Source organism: Zeus faber (genome assembly GCF_960531495.2).
Source record: "Zeus faber genome assembly, chromosome: 22".
Lineage (NCBI taxonomy): Eukaryota > Metazoa > Chordata > Actinopteri > Zeiformes > Zeidae > Zeus > Zeus faber.
This window is the reverse complement of record NC_137209.1, coordinates 6991025-7007916: the sequence shown is the minus strand read 5'-3', so window position 1 is coordinate 7007916 and position 16892 is coordinate 6991025.

Here is a 16892-nt window from a genome sequence, read left to right as displayed (position 1 = left end):
AATATATATATGTACAGTCTATATACAGTATATATGTATATATTTATATGCTGACAGTCGTAACACTCCTATTCCCCCAGACTCTCTCTATTCTAACAATGGAGCTGTTTTCTATTACAGCCTTGAAAAGTTCATTTCCAGAGTGGTATTTCAGACATATGGCTCACATGGCCTTAGGGCCGAAGCACCGGCAATAAAGTTTGTCAGGCCTCGGGGGTTGCTGGATTTTGCGCTCGTGTTGGGAAATGTGTCATCGGCCCGATGCTGACAAAAGAGACGGAGTGCTTGCCTTTAGGTAGAAAAAATGAATTGTCGTGTGGACTGTCCGAGAACTATAATTTGTTTTGTATATATTCGTTTCCATGGCTGTCAATTTGACCAATTTGTCCCCGTTTGTTTTGGGAACTTCAAGCGAATAACTTCAATGTAATATTCGTCCGGGCAATCTTAGAACATCTTTATAATATCAATATCAGTATTGTGATACAAGACTAGCTATCGCCTGGGATTCTGGCTATGATACGTACTAAAATACAGGTACTACTTAATAAACGACCTACCTGTTTAATGACTGTTTGGACCTAAGACCAGCTTCCTGACCAGTCTGTATTGAGTTCTGCGTACAATACCATGACATCTCAGTGTCAAGCATCTCATATATATCCACTATATACACTATATGTACTATATAGTAAGTATCTATCTTGTAAGTCGCTTTGGATAAAAGCGTCTGCCAAATGACTAAATGTAAATGTAAATGTAAATATATACTGTATAATCTATATACACTATATATACTATATATACTATATACACTATTTGCACTATATACACTATATATAGAATATATACGAAGTACACTATACATATACACTATACATATCTACTATATACGCTATATATACACTGTATACACTATAGATACTGTATATACTATATAAACTGTATACATTTAACCCCATCACAGTTGTCAGGACAGTCTGTCAGTATTCACTACACTAGCGTTCGCAATGGCCACACCCCCTTACCGTGAAATAACACGGGTCCTCCCTTATCGACCAATTTGACCGGAACTCGGCCGTGAAGTGAGGAGTGTACCTGTATCATGACATAGTTAAACGTTAAATGTTAAACCAGAGCAGAGTCTGCGGTACCAGGCCAGAGTCTGCGGGGCAAGAGGGGTGCGAGAGATTCAAATGCAAGTGCACAAATACTCTGTGTTGTATGCCCAGAATGTTGACAGCACAGGTAAAAAAAATGGTTTTAATAAAAAACAAAAAATACACAAATACACAAATAAATAAATAAACAAACAAACAAACAAACAAACAAATAAATAAATAAATAAATAAATAAATAGGCTATAGTTAAATTTTTGTCTATAGGCTGCATTACATAAAATGATGCAACTTTAAAAACTTTATGGACTTTCCAGCTGTTCTAAACAGTGGTATCCAGTCAAACTTCTTGGTATTTCTGCCACAAATATAGAAGAAGTTGTCCCTAAAAATATTGTGATTTTGCATACATCCTCCAATCCTATATTAAGTATCATATTGTCTGTCCGCCGTCGCTGTCCTCTCACTCTCTGTATGGTCCCTGCTTCATCCCCCGTCCATCTCTACCTCCCTGCCGCCCATCTCATCAAGATTAACTTCAAGATCCCCCCTCTGAGGAAGATCTCCATCCCAAATTGCATTTCTAATAAGGGAGCTGAGAGATGGGAGGGGGCAAAGAATCTATTCCGGGCGGCTCAAGCCTTCAGCTCGACACACTTCACTCGGACATTCGGTTTAGCAGCATCAGATGAATTCTTCCCGAACTGCATAGGAGTAATGGCATTCTAACAAGTTCCTTGGATGCAAAACGCGATGATGGACAGGTTATTTTTGGCTGCCGTGGAAAAGGGAGGGTAAAGTGTGTGTGTGTGGGGGGCGGCGGCTGCGGCGGGTGATTTTCACCGCCGACGAAATAATTGATTAAAGAGACGTCGGACCCCGAGTCGAGTCTTGTTTTACGTCTTTGTCTGATCCCGTAAGAACCTTATTAGCCTTGTTCGTCATAAAAGGGCCACTCATAGAAGGCTGCGGCAGATGACTGAATGTCAGATAGCTTTCAGGCGCTCGTCCTGTCTCATTTGAATGGACAGCCGGCAGCCTTTCTAAAAAATTAATAAAACAGCATTTTCCTCAATGAGAAGTAAAAAACTACTTAAAGGTTATCGCCATGAACATTGTTTCCGGCGGATAGTGAGGTAATGAGTTACCTGATGATCGTTTGAAATAGATAGATAGATAGATAGATGGATAGATGGATAGATAGAAAGATATTCATATTTCTGCGGTTATACAAATTTATACAAGGTAACTTATTTACATATAAGATATAAGTCTGAATAATATTCAGACTTATATCTTTTCATATACGCTTACATACTTTAAACTTCTTTCTTGTGCATATGACAATAAAATACATAAAAAGTATTATATATATATATATATATATATATATATATACATCCATATATATAAAGATAGACTATATATATATAGATATATACAGTATATACATATACATATAGAAATATATAGACTATATATATAAATATATATTTATATATATTCTCTCATTCCCTCTCATTCTCTCTCTCTCTCTCGCTCTTCTTACATATATATATATATATATATAAACTGTCTTTGTATAAATTATATTCCTGATGCATGTTGTCCAGCCCATATGTTATTTATTTCTCATTTCCCACACACATAATGCTTTAAGTCATTACTTAATACTCTTCCATGTCTGTTCTTTGGATGCTAAAATAGATCTATAACAACAACACGAGCATAAACATTTTCAATGTCGGGCTCTATTAGGACGGCTCCGGATCGAAAGCCTTCCATTTTATGGTGTTTGCAACTTCTATTGATTTAAACAATAATACGTTCATGTTAACCTTTATTCCAAACGGCAGCCGTTTCAGACGTTTTTCTCCTGTTGATGAACCACAGCTGTCTCCAAGACAGGAATTTAAAAGTATACAAATTGACACAAAGGCATTTATTCATTTGATGGAGTCAACAAAACAAACAAGTCAACATTATATTCATTGGAATAGTCTGAGTCAGTACAATTTGGCCAAGACCAACACATAACAAAAATAACATGCATCGATCACATGCTGGTTATTATGAATTTGTGGTAAATATCATTCATATTTATTTTTGAGATTTTTGGCAAAATTTCTGTCATTTTAAGGCTGTTCTCACTATATTCTCAGCCCAAAATTACGCTGATATCATGTCGGAATGTACCATCAAGTGCATACAGTATATTGCACATATTGGTTTTTTTTTGAAGATCAACTCATTATGCTTTGATGTAATTTGATTGTTTTCTATTTTTTGTGTCCAATGCGCTTATTAATTTGTCCCCGTTTTTTACCCACATTGGATTTACGATTTGTGATGACATTTGCGATTTATTTTCATTTATTTTCTTCTTCTTTTTAAAGCACTGTGCGATATTAGGCTCTCAAGGGTAGTGTGCAATATCGGGTGTATGATTATTTTCTGTGTTTTTTGAATTGATATTGTCAATTTTCTGTGATACATTTGAAACATTTAAGGCATGTTTTGCACCTTTTAGGCTTTTAAGCCCCCTTACTGTGTCCTTTTATAAGCACTGATGCTGCATTCACATGGAACACGGTAGACAAGAGACTGCAAACGGCACTTTATGAAAGGTTCAGGGGAGCGAGGGGTAGGTACCAACGCAAAACGTGGCGATGTGGTGCCATGGTGATGTACAAAAATAAATATAAATTCAACTAAATGATTTTGTGTCTGTTATAATAAATAAGAATATTAGTTATGCATCTAGCTAAAACAATGCAGCTTACTATTAAAATTTTATTGCAAACTTAAATGATTCAAGATTCAAGAGGTTTATTCGTCACATACATATACATACTTTCATACATATGTTCAGTGAAATATCAATGCAACGCACCTGGTGATTACAGACAATATGTTCTAGACTGAACTCAATAGCTACCTAAGAATTTCTACTTGACCAACTAGCTGATTCCTGAAACAAAATGCAGTAAGTCGAATTGTATAGAATAAAATAAAATAAAATAAAATAAAATAAGAAGGGTAATGCAGGGTGGGGGTACAAAATAGATAAAGGGAATAGGCTTATGTACTGTATATGGGATAGACTTATGTATATGGGATAGGCTATTTATGTACTGTATATAGAGATATTTGCATTAAAGTGTAATGTGAATAAAGTGAGGTAGTGTTTGTGAGATATACAGCACAGTATACAATAGTACGGCGCAGCAATACGGTAACACCAAACAACCCAGAACAGTGACACAGTATGCAGTACAGTGTGCTACATACTACATACTACGCTACATCTCAGTCTCTCTGTTCTCGCTGTGTGACTGCGGAGGCGCTTGCCTGACCACAGCAGCTGGAACAGTCTGTTGTTGGGGTGATGAGGATCCTTCATGATCCTGCGGGCTCTGCTACTACACCTCCTGGTGTATAAGTCCTGCAGGGAGGGGAGGGTAGTTCCAGTGGTACGTTGGGCTGAACGCACCACCCTCTGCAGGGCCCGCCTGTCCTGAGCAGTACAGTTCCCAAACCAGGCAGTGATGTTGCCTGTCAGGATGCTCTCCACCGCTCCACAGTAGAAGGACTTGAGGATCCTCACCGAAACCCGGATCCTGTGTTCAGGGTGAGGGAGCTGGACATGTGCATCCCCACACTGACCACCTGGGGCCGGGCTGAGAAGAAGTCCAGGATCCAGGCACACAGCGGAGTATATAGTCCGAGCTCTTTCAGCTTGACAGCCAGTCTGGTGGGGACTATGTTATTGAAAGTTGAACTATAATCGATGAACAGTATTCTCACATAGGCCCCCTTCCGGCCATCCAGGTGCGTGAGCGTGGTGTGCAGGGGAAACTGCGTCATCCGTGGATCTGTTCTGCTGGTATCGGAATTGCAACGGGTCCAAGCTGCAGGGGAGGGAGGCGCAGATATAATCCTAAATCAGCTTCTCGAAACACTTCATGACCACCGAGGTGAGGGCCACCAAACGGTAGTCATTCAGGCAGGCTGGAGAGGCGATCTTCGGGACAGGAACGACAGTGGACCTCTTGAAGCAGGATGGGACCACTGATTGAGCCAGGGAGATGTTGAATATTGTATAGAACATCGGGGCTAGCTGGTTAGCACAGGTCTTTAGTACTTGCCCAGATATGCCGTCTGGGCCCGCAGCTTTCCTGGTGTTCACCCGCATCAGAGCCCTCCTGACGTCAAGCTCGGACACTGAGAGTGCGCACTCATCCCCAGCGGTGTAACTACAATTAGCCGGCGAGCTAGCGGTGCTGTTGCCAGACTCAAACGCATAAAAGGAGTTCAGTTCGTTGGCTAGGGAGGCGTCCACACTCGTGGCTTGGGAGGAGCTGGTCTTGTAGTTTGTTATAGTCTGCAGCCCCTGCCACAAGCATCTGGTGTCCCGTTGCTCCATCTGTAGCTCCACAATCTCTCATGTACATACATTTAGCGTCCTTCACCACCATCCACAGATTGTATGACGCCGCTTTGTAATTGCCCATATTTCTGGATACAAGACCGTCGTTGTAAGAGGCCATGCGAGAATTCAAAGCGCGGCGGATGGATTTATCAACCCACGGCTTCTGGTTTGGAAATATACAAACTTTCACAGTGGGAACGATGCTGTCCCCTAACGTAGCAACGAAGCTCACCGCTACGTCCGTATACTTGCTGACGTCGCTTGAACTTGATTGGAGCATGTCCCGGTCGACATTAGTCAGAGTGTTCTGAAGCGCAGCCTCTGATTGGTCCGTCCACCGCTTCACTTCCCTCGTCACCACCAGTTCTCGCGCGATCAGAGGCCTGTAAACAGGAACCAGCGAGATGGTGGCGTGGTCAGATTTCTCGAAAGCAGGGAGAGAGACGGTCTTGTATCCATTCTCGTAAGGTGTGTAGCAATGGTCCAAAGTTCTATCTCCCCTGGTCGCACACACAATGTTTTGGTAGAAATTAGGCAGAACTTTTTTAAGGTTCGCTGTGTTAAAGTCCCCAGTCACCACCATGGCCATGGGATGTTTGTTTTGAAATCCGCACAACACATCATACAGGTCCGACAGTGCTGTGTTGGTGTCCACCTGCGGTGCAATATAAACGGCTGTAAAGGACGGCATGAGATGGTCAGCTGCTCCAGGTTCAGCGAGCAGGAGCAGGAGAGAGTCTTGGTGTTGTTGGGTTTACACCAGCGGTTATTTACCATGAGGCATATGCCTCTACCTTTGGATTTCCCTGACTCCCTCCCTCCCTCTGTAGCCGCGGAACACGGAGAAGGACTCGGCTGGACGAATGGCTTTATCTGGCCCCAGCGGGTTCAGCCATGTCTCCATCAGGCAGAAGACGCAACAGTTTCTCGTGTCCCGTTTTGAACTTCGAGCGAGGAATTTAATCCTCGCTCGAAGTTCATCCAACCTTTTCTCCAGAGACTGAACGTTGGCAAGAAGGATACTTGGCAGAGGCGGACGGTAAGGTTGCGTCCTCATTCTAACCTGAAAGTTATTCTTTCAGGGAAGTTTTTATATCCACGAGTGCACCGCGACCGTAAGAGATAACTGCCGATGCTTTTTTGGCGGACATTATGATTAAAAACGGAAAAGAATACTAAAATGTGCGAAGTCGACCGGAGCGTCAGCGCAGGCGACTGCAAGGGGCGGCGTCACTATCGCCTATACAGCAGCAGTGAATAATAAATTCCCTTCAAAATATATTGTCCTTCATAGTTGGTATATATATATATATATATATATATATATATATATATATATATATATATATACACACACAATAGTAAAATGGTATTATTCGTCAAGGATTATTACTGTATATTAGAAAATATTAAATATATTCCATATAGTCAAATGAGTTTCAATACGTGGGGTTTGGGGTTATGTTAGGATTAATATTGTGCAGTCTACTTTACAACAAAAAATGAAAAGGGAATCCTACACACCCATAGAGTTTAGGTTTCTGAAAATTCTTATCTCATCGTATCTTATCTAACCTCTTATCTCATTGGAAGTCGGATCAATGGGTAGAACTGAGCACATGTAGATAACAGTGTGCCGGCATCAAAGGTCTATTTTACTCGAGTCTCCGGCTAATTGCTCTAAAATGCAGACACAATTTATCGGAATAGGTTAGAAGTATATTTTTTGGGCCCGCCCCTAACCCGCACCCCGACCCCCGAACCCCCACACCCTCCTAGCGAACATTTGTCAAAGGCCCGGAGGTGAACCCCGCCAAGTTTACCAGTGAGACAATAAAGGTGTGTAGCGTGACACAATCTGATCATTGGAGTTGATCCAAAATTATTTGGCCCATTTTGCCTTTGCTTCTGCCAAACAATCAAAATAGATCAGCAAATCAAATTAGGAGCTGGCGTATTACGCTCCAAATCAGATTTTTGGTTTTTCAGAGTAATCTTTATTATGTTAATAGCCGTTAGCATTAATTAACTTTGGAACAGATATTGTAGCGGCAATTTCAAGAGGCCATTGTGGTTGTATAAGCACTGCACTATGACTTGCATTATGGGGCTGTTCCACCAAGATACAGGAACTAAAAGAGGAAGCATTTAGACCAGGAAACCTTCTGATTTGGGAACCTTAGCAGTCCCGAAGAGAGTCGTTGGTTGTTTTCCCACCGCATCGACTGTAGGAACCCCTTAGCAGTCCATAATAGAGTTGCTCAGTTGCTCACCCACCACCCCTAGGAACCCCTTCGCAGTCCCTAAAATAGTTGATTGGTTGCTTCCCCACCACATCGAGGAACCCCTTAGCAGTCCCTAAATGAGTTGCTTGGCCGCCCTCCCACCGCATCTAGCAACCCCTTAGCAGTCCCGAAAATAATTGCTAGGTTGTTTACCCACTGCATCTAGAAACCCCTTAGCAGTCCCTAAAAGAGTTGCTTGGTTGCTTTCCCACTGCACCTCGGAACCGTGAAAGTTATGCCAATTAGGAGGCGGTCAAACCTGCAAATATTAGATTTGATACCTCATTTTGACACTGGTTACATCTGCTGCCCTATTTTTCGTGTTCTGGCTTTCCATGTCCTTTTGAGGAAAAAACAGCTAGTACTAAGGGCATGCAGTGAGTGTAAATGAGCAGTTTACCGGTATTTTAAAAAGGCCGTTGGTGTCCTTGATGATTGTAGCACAGCTTTTGATTCTAGTCTGGGACCAATCAGCGTTGTCCAGTACGGCAAACTCTTTCCATGCTCCAATGGTTCCCTTTTCCCACAAAGGTACCACCGCAATGGTTGGGACCTTTTTGGTACCAGGAACTGTCCAAACAAGTCAAACCAATTTTGGCAAGTAAGTTTATCTGGTCGAAAATGGCCAAAGTTCAAAAATTCCTGAATATCCTAGGTGCTTGTGCTATCTTATCTAAAATGTCAAAGAAAAAAATTGTATTTGCTTTTAAGGAAGCAAAACCCAATCTCATCCCCTTAAGTCAAGGCTAAACTCAGTTTGGTCCTGCCTTATCTTTGACCTCCCATCTTACCTTAACTCAGGAAATCCTAAGTACTTAAGCGCTCAGAGACATTCTGTAGAGCAAATAATAGGTCTTTTGCTTCCTAACATAGAACATTATTCATTTACTTTACTTCTGTAATGACCAAATTCTTATCTAAGGGCAGGATAGGGTTTTATCCCAAATAGAGTTAGTAAACATGATTCTGTCCGACTGTACCAAGATATCCTAAATGAAAATAAAACCAAATAAGATAGGCTTTCAGAATTAGGGGATTTCTGCAACAACCCAGTCCACCTTGGCTCCTGCGGTGGAAAGGGGGTTTTAGGGGCCAGTTGTTGGTCTGCTGGGCCACTTGAGCTCAGAGAGAAGAGAAAGAGAGAGAGAGCCAGATGGTCGCTCTGTAAATCGGAGGACTTTACGCTCATTCAGTGATAAATAATTCTGAGGAAGAAAAAAAAACGAGCCTTTCATGCACATGGTTTAATTAAGGGCTTCTGGGAATTGTAATCAACACTAAAAGAGATGCCATGGTGATGAAGCATAAATCCATAACTGCGGAGCAGACGGCCTGGCCAATCTAATGCGTCGGCAGTATTGCACATCGGGTAAACAAGCACAGCAGTGGAAAGTGAGTGTGTGTGTGTGTGTGTGTGCATGTGTGTGTGTGTGTGTGTGTGTGTGTGTGTGTGTGTGTGTGTGTGTGTGTGTGTGTGTGTGTGTGTGTGTGTGTGGCCACCACAGTGGTCCTCTAATTGATGGCGATGCTTTTTGTTTTTTCTTCATAAGATATCTTCAAGTACATGTATGGATGTGATGAAGGTTCGACTTCCTGAACGCTGTCAGGGTCAGATTGGCTCGGAGTTGTGACTGGAATTCAAAGTTTTCTGTCAAAATTCATCACATTAAACATGAATTATGCGAAATTATTCAGTGTTCTGCCTTAGACTTTATTTTTTAATTTTTTTGTCTCCTGACTCCAGAATCATTTAATATGTGTTTGCTACAAGCAAATCGTCTGCAAGTCTCGCATCACTAAATGTGTATTTATGTACTGTGTGTCTGATGTTTGTGTGTATCTAAAATGTAGGTTTGAATGTATGTATGTGCAACCTGTTTTGAGTTTTTTTCATTCCCATAGTCACGTAAATTAATCTGTTGAAAATGTCCTGGAGCACGATTGTCCGACTTTTTGCATGCTCCACAGAACAAATTAGCATGAACTAGCAAACTAGCATGAAAAAAAAGTGATACTTGTTTCACTTTTTCGTGTTCATAGTTATGAAAATGAATCTATTGAATGGTCTATAAATTCATGGTTGGGCGAGAAACGGATATAGAGTCATACCCTACGTATCAATTAATTCATAGATACTATTCATAGATACTATTGTTACTATATGTTATTTGTACGTCTGTATGTCAGAATTTATTCACGATATACTGCATACATAACTCGCATGTGCGCCTTGCTGAAAATTTGAATGTACCCATCAGCCAGCGCGGTAAACATTTCCAACATTTTCAAGAGCGACCTCCACCAATCAGAGACATCGCTGTTACACCTAAGGATTGTGGGTAGTGTAGTACTTGTCCATGCCATCGCTATTAAAACATTTCTGATACCATACAGACTCGTGGCTTCTACAGGAGTAAAACAAATTATTATATACATTGTGTAATATTTATGCAATTATTGTTCACCCTTTCAAACCCTAATCCAGAGATCAGACTACGTCAATTCTGGCCTGGTTTTCCACTCGCCTACGGGTTTTTGGAGATCGCCGATCAAAGCCCCTGATCGGAGGAAAATCATAGGGCGTGAGCGACATGCGTGCGGTGTGAACTGCTCGAAACGGATCCGACTGCTCAACGAGCGCTTGCCGACGCCGGCGAGATATCAAGCAGGTTTAATATCTGGCCATGTCGGGCTCGACTGGGGAGTGATGCAACAAACGACAGCCAATGAGAGCCGACGTGGGGTGGAGGGGGGCAGTGGGGGAGGGGGTGGAGAAGGAGGGACGGGAGTGCACGGAGCAGCAGTCAGAAACACACAATATACCTATTTCACTATTCTTCTCCGGCTTTTTAAAATCTTTTTAAAAAGTATCATTTATAGTCGGCTTTTTTTTTCCGTTTTTTTGACAAAAATTGTAATCTCTCGCGTATGTTTCCGTGACAAAACGTAGTTTGGAGAGACCCGGCAGACTCGTCGCGGATTTTCATGTGTGACCCCCTGCCACCGATCAGTCATGTAGTGTGAAAGCAGAACACTGCAAGATTCCCGACTACAAGACAGAAAGTCGTGTAGTGTAAACATTACAGCCATCTGACGCCTTTGAATGTTGTGTAGTTATGCCCATGGCATTACCCTCAGCCTAGTTCTAGAAACTACAAAAACTGCAATTTTGTGATGCATCTTGATGCAATTGCCTCATGGGTAAAGTAGTTAAATTATTATAAATCTAAAAAAGAAAACAAGGTTTGGGTGAAAAACGACACGCATGTCCTAATGTAGCCGCATTGTCAGAATTTACACGTCATTTGCAATGTCCTGAATTATTATGTTGGGATAAGTGGCGCCCCCTATTGACATTACCACCCCTTTAAAAGTCCAAAACAGTTGACATTATTTTGGTATCTCTTTTAATTACTGACATATACCGCATATCCCATTTTGAAATGCATAGGTTTCAATTTGGTTCTGTGTTGCACGAAAATGGTTGGACAGTCATTCTCTGGGACATGATTTAATACATTAATTCCACGACTATAAGCACCGATAAAGCTTGATAAGGGGGTGGTATGTATATATGTATATATGTATATATGTATATATGTATGTATGTATATATGTATATATGTATGTATGCTTGGCTTTCTAAACTTAAATACAATTTCCCTGGTGCCACGTACACACAAAGCCAGACTATCTGTTGAATATAGAATATATTAATTCCTAAATTGCCTTTGCTTTGTTTTTAAGTCGAAAAGTGAACATTGTTCTCTGAAAACGCAAATAAAAGCATAAATCATGAAACAAATGCATTGAAACCACAGCGGAAACAGCCACATTTTTATTTATTTTTTTTACTAAATGGACTTCTAATTTAAATGAAGCGTCAGAGGAAACGGAAACCATCCATTGAACTGTAGAGTGTATCCACGCTGGGATTTCCTAGTTTCCCAGTTTCCAGTCACTGGGCTACTTAGCGATATTAAAGTGGAAGAAAAGTTCAGGCATCAGCAGAAGAGCCGGAGCAGCAGTGAGACATTAGCATTAAAGTCTGTTTCCTTTCCATTATTTAGTAGCTTCATAAATCCAACGTAACTCAACGTCTGCTACGGGTACTTATTGTTAAGTTCACACACACACACACACACACACACACACACACACACACACACACACACACACACACTGAACTCTATGACATTAGATATGCGTTAACCCATTTAAATATCAACTTTCATTCTAGTGTGAGACTGTATGGAGGCCTTTAAAATGCAAGCGCTGCAGACTCGCAAACGAGCCGCCCTTATCGAGCAAAATCTCCGGAATGAGCCGGGCTCCAGGCTCCGCTCTCGATTCGCGAACGCAAAGGGCTGAGAGTCGCGATTCACCCAACAAGCTCGGGGAGTGGGTGAGAGCGAGAGAGAGAGAGAGAATGAGAGAGTGAGTGTTCTTCTCTCGAACAGAAAATTATATTCATAATATATTATGTGAAAAAAAAAAAAAAAAAAAAAGCTGAAGGCATTTGACATAAATCAGAGCAGCATTTCCACCGCGGGAACCGTCCTCAGGGACTAGGAACCTTTGGAGGAACTCAGTGCGTTTCCACCGCAGGGACCGGAGTCTAAATTAAGTTCCAGGGACATCATATTACCCCCCCCCCCAAAAAGCCCCCTGCTTGGGGGGTGGGTAGCACTTTTCAAAAGTCCAGGGACTTTGGGGGTGGGGTTTCGCTGCGCCGAACATTTCCGATCGCACGAGTGGTCGCAGCATTTTATTCCGGCCACCGGTTTTTAAAAAATCTGCAGCTGCAGAACCGACTGTACTGTATGTAGAGGTTGTTTTGTTTGTTGGTTGTGCTTCGACACACGAGCGTGGAGAGGAGGGAAATGTCCACTCATCGAAGGAACCTCTTATTCCCTCGAAGACAAAAAAAAAAATCCCCGGACCAAAAGTCACGGGCGCTTTCGGTGGAAACGTGGTGGAATGTGACCGACTACGCTTTGCGTTCCACCCAAAATAAGTAATTGGGACGGAATTAAATGATTCCGGTGAGAATTCCGCTCACGCCTCAGGGCCGAACCGACTCCTCCGGCTGAATCGAACAAAACCCAGGGTCGGAAATCCTTTTGCCGCAACGCTCGTAAAGCGTGGAACGTCGAAGAAGAGACTTTTCGTGGCAGCATACATAGAATTAGGGCATGGATACGAGACTTTGGGAGGAACTCGCTTCTGTGGCTAATTTCGCATCACGTTTTCATCACAACAACCTATTCTACATGGGGCAGATTATGTCCAATGGGTGTAATGGCCCTTTAAGGTCGACGGTAACTGCATTGACACCATTAGAATTTGTTTTTCACCAATTCAGTATTTTTTCACTTCACCTTCAGATTTTTATACCTCTGAAAACCGTTCCCGTTCACAAGAAATAGAGTGAGTGACCCCCCCGCCCCCGCCCCCCAACCCGCCCCCGAGTCAGTCTGAAAACCCGGATTACCGTTGCTCGCCATTTCATAGCGCAGCTCCAGTGTAATTTTCCAAACGCCAGGAACAGATATTGCCTTCAGCGACGACTGTATGGAAGTGTTAATTTTGTCGCGGGGTCCAATTTCTTGTTCTGTGTTTTTTTTTTTTAATCAACCCCCCCCCCCCCCCCCGGCGTACATCAGTAAATGGATGGAGTAAATGGGTGAAGTATTCAAAGCGATCGTGTCCACACTCAAAATGGATCCGCTAATGAAATGTTGTAAAACCTGGATTTACCTTCTGCAGACAATTAGTGCTTGAAATGAATCATTATCATGCCATATATATATATATATACGTATATACATATATATATATATATATATATATATATATATATATATATATATTTCTTTGTATTTCTTTGCTTGAAATGAATCATTATCATGCCATATATATATATATACGTATATACATATATATATATATATATATATATATATATATATATATATATTTCTTTGTATAAATTATATTCCTTATGCATGTTTTCAAGGCCATATGCAATTCAACTTGAGAGTTTAGGAATACATCTTAAAATCAGAATCCCAGAAAAATAAAAAAAAAAAATAAAAAAAAAAAGGTTAAAATTCCAAATGCGAAAAAATGAAATGGAGTTTACGTGGAACCACCAACTCCAAAGGCGTTTCTTTGGAGTTGGTGGTTGACACTTAATAAGCGCCGAGTAACCGCTGACCCACAGCTCCCATTCTGATCCCGCGATTTTTCGACTTCCCCGCCACCCCGCCCCCTCGACACATGCCGGGCAGAGGAAATGATTTGCCAAAATGGGTGTCATCTCATTCGGTTCGGTCCGAGCTCGGGAGATACCATCTCACCGTCTCTCCCCCTCGCCGGTCCCTCCCGCCACGGGCGGGATGAATACAGTACACTGTGCAGCAGCAGTGGCTTCTTTTTTCAAAAGATCTCAATCTTCTCTCTCTCTCTCTCTCTCTCTCTCTCTCTCGCTCTCTCTCTCTCTCTCTCTCTACTCTACCCTCCCATTGCATTTTATTACTTCGGGGGGCGGGGGCGTCTGACTAATGCAATGCACTGTTGGCCCACCGCCACATGCCAATTTATAACACGATAGCCGGGCTCCCTCCATGCATACCAAGTGATGGTGATTTGTCGCGCGTCTCTCCCTCCCTCCCTCTCTCTCTCTCTCTCTCTCTCTCTCTCTCTCTCTCTCTCCCTTCTTTCCACCCCCCAAAAAAATATAATCAGGGACTTTGACAAATAGCGTTCGGGCCCAGAAATAACTCAGACAACAGCGCTGGCGAAGCGATCCGTTCTCGCCGAACAAACCGGGAGTCGGGAGTCGGGAGTCGGGAGTCGGGAGTCGGGAGTCGCGCCGACAAAAGAGCGGCTGGTTTTTGCCTCGATCACGAAAAAACGACCTCAGAGCGAGAGCGAGAGCGAGCGAGCGAGGGGGGTCTTCTCCTCGCATTCAATTCACGACCCAGAGCCGAACCCACCTCCTCCGACCCGTCACGCCGGCTGAATCAAACGAACGACTCGGTGGGGGGGGGGACACAAATGTTTTTACAGAGTCACCCGTGAGGAACCAAACCTCCTCAAAGAGACAAATTCTCATCCCCTGCAGTGCTTCCCACCTCCATCCCAGTCATTAGAGTTTTGAAGAGTGGAAAGTGGACTTTCCGGGATGATTGCCGGAAACGCCAATTTCTAACACGATAGTTGGGCTCCCTCCATTCTTACCGAGTGATTCGTTGTACACTCCCTCTCTCGCTACCCCCCCCCCCCCCCTCTCTCTCTCTCTCTCTCCCGCTCTCTCTCTCGCTCTCTTTCCCAGCCTTCATTTGACAAATAGCGCTTAGGCCCAGAAATAACTCAAACAATGGCGCCGTAACGATGCAAGACTCGCAAACGAGCCATTCTTATCGAACAAATCTTTTAAATGAGTCAGGAGTCGGGAGTCACCCCGACAAAAGAGATGGTGATTTGTCGTACCTCCCTCCCTCTCTCTCTCTCTCTCTCTCTCTCTCTCTCTCTCTCTCCCTCTCAGCCTTCTTTCTTTCTTCCCAGAAAAAAACATCATCAGGGGTTTTGACAAATAGCGTCAGGCTCAGAAATAACAATTTGGGAAACAATAGAGCGCCGTCGTCTACAAAAGCTGGATAGCAATCGAGCCAGGTATTTTTCAACACAGTGTGTGTTATTAAGCGTGTGTTTAGGAAGTGTGTGGTCATTTGGCGGCGCCGACGGTACAAATGTTTAGGCACACACCATCCATCCGCCCGCGCCATTTGCCAACCCGGCCAATCCCGGTGTGGCCTAATTAGCCGCCTTCCTTCGTTAGTGCGCGCAGCTCTGGTCGGCGTGCCAGGGGTCTCTCGCCGTCCACCGCCGATGGGAAGGAGCCCGTGTCCGCTTCGAAAATTAAACCCCGGCAATTAACGCTTTGCTTAGGATTTAGGAGAGCAAAGAAAACCGAGGGAGGCGACGCTTGCCAATTTTGCGGGGGGAAATAAAAACAATAGGAGTGGCTTTGGAGTGAGGGGGAGGTTTTTTTTTTTTTTTTGGAGAACATAAACTGTCTGCTGCGAAAACGAACGCAATGCGCATACTGACGATGCAAGTCGTGCCCCCGCACTTTGTTTTAGCGCCGCGCCGGCGCTGGGGAGAAGGGCCGGCTCCGCCCGCCGTCGTTCTGGTGGAGCGGGGGAAAATAAGAAAAACAACAACGCTCCGTCTTGTTTGTCGTCTTTAAACCGATCCCAATCGCGCGGCGACGTTGCCCTTTGCAAAACAGCGTCGGGTGGGGACTTGCTTCGGTGGAACCTTTGCACGTGCAGAGGCGAGCCCCCGGCGCAAAAATGGGTTGGATCCGTGCGAGGAAAAAGTGATCTCGTCACCGACGGTGTGGAATGTTTTTCTTTGTCAAAACATGTTCTCAGCTGGTACCGAACGGCGAATCACGCGGCTCGTCTCGGAATGGGACGGCCCTTCTCTGTCCATAGGCTGGGTTCTTCTTCTGTAGAACCGGACTGATCAGAACACTGCATTAAAGCATGACTGTTTCTTTTTATTCTGCAGAATAGATCTCTTGAATACTCTCGGTTTTGTTTTCCTGGAGCGGGCGGACTGACCTCACCGACCACGCGGGAGAACTTCAACCTCATATCCCCGCAACAAAAAAAAAAAGAACCACGTAAAACAGTCGCACGTCAAAACGGAGAAGTACGTCGACTACGTGACACCACTTTTACGAGTCGAAAATACAAACATAACTTGGTCATCGGGGACCCGGTCTGGCACAGACAGACCTACCTCCACACTTTGTTTTCGCGCTGTGCCGGCGCTGGAGCGGAAGAGGAGGAGAACTCAAATAGTCGCCCGATGGCAATAACCTCCATCCGGGGATTGAGACTGTACTTTGCCATTCTGTGCTTATTGCTGCTCTTGTTGTGATGTATAATGTATTAGTATTATTTTAATATTATATGTTTTTTTTCAATATTATTTTACTTCAAGGGTATTGCATTGCATTCTAACGAGTGAAAGAAGCTA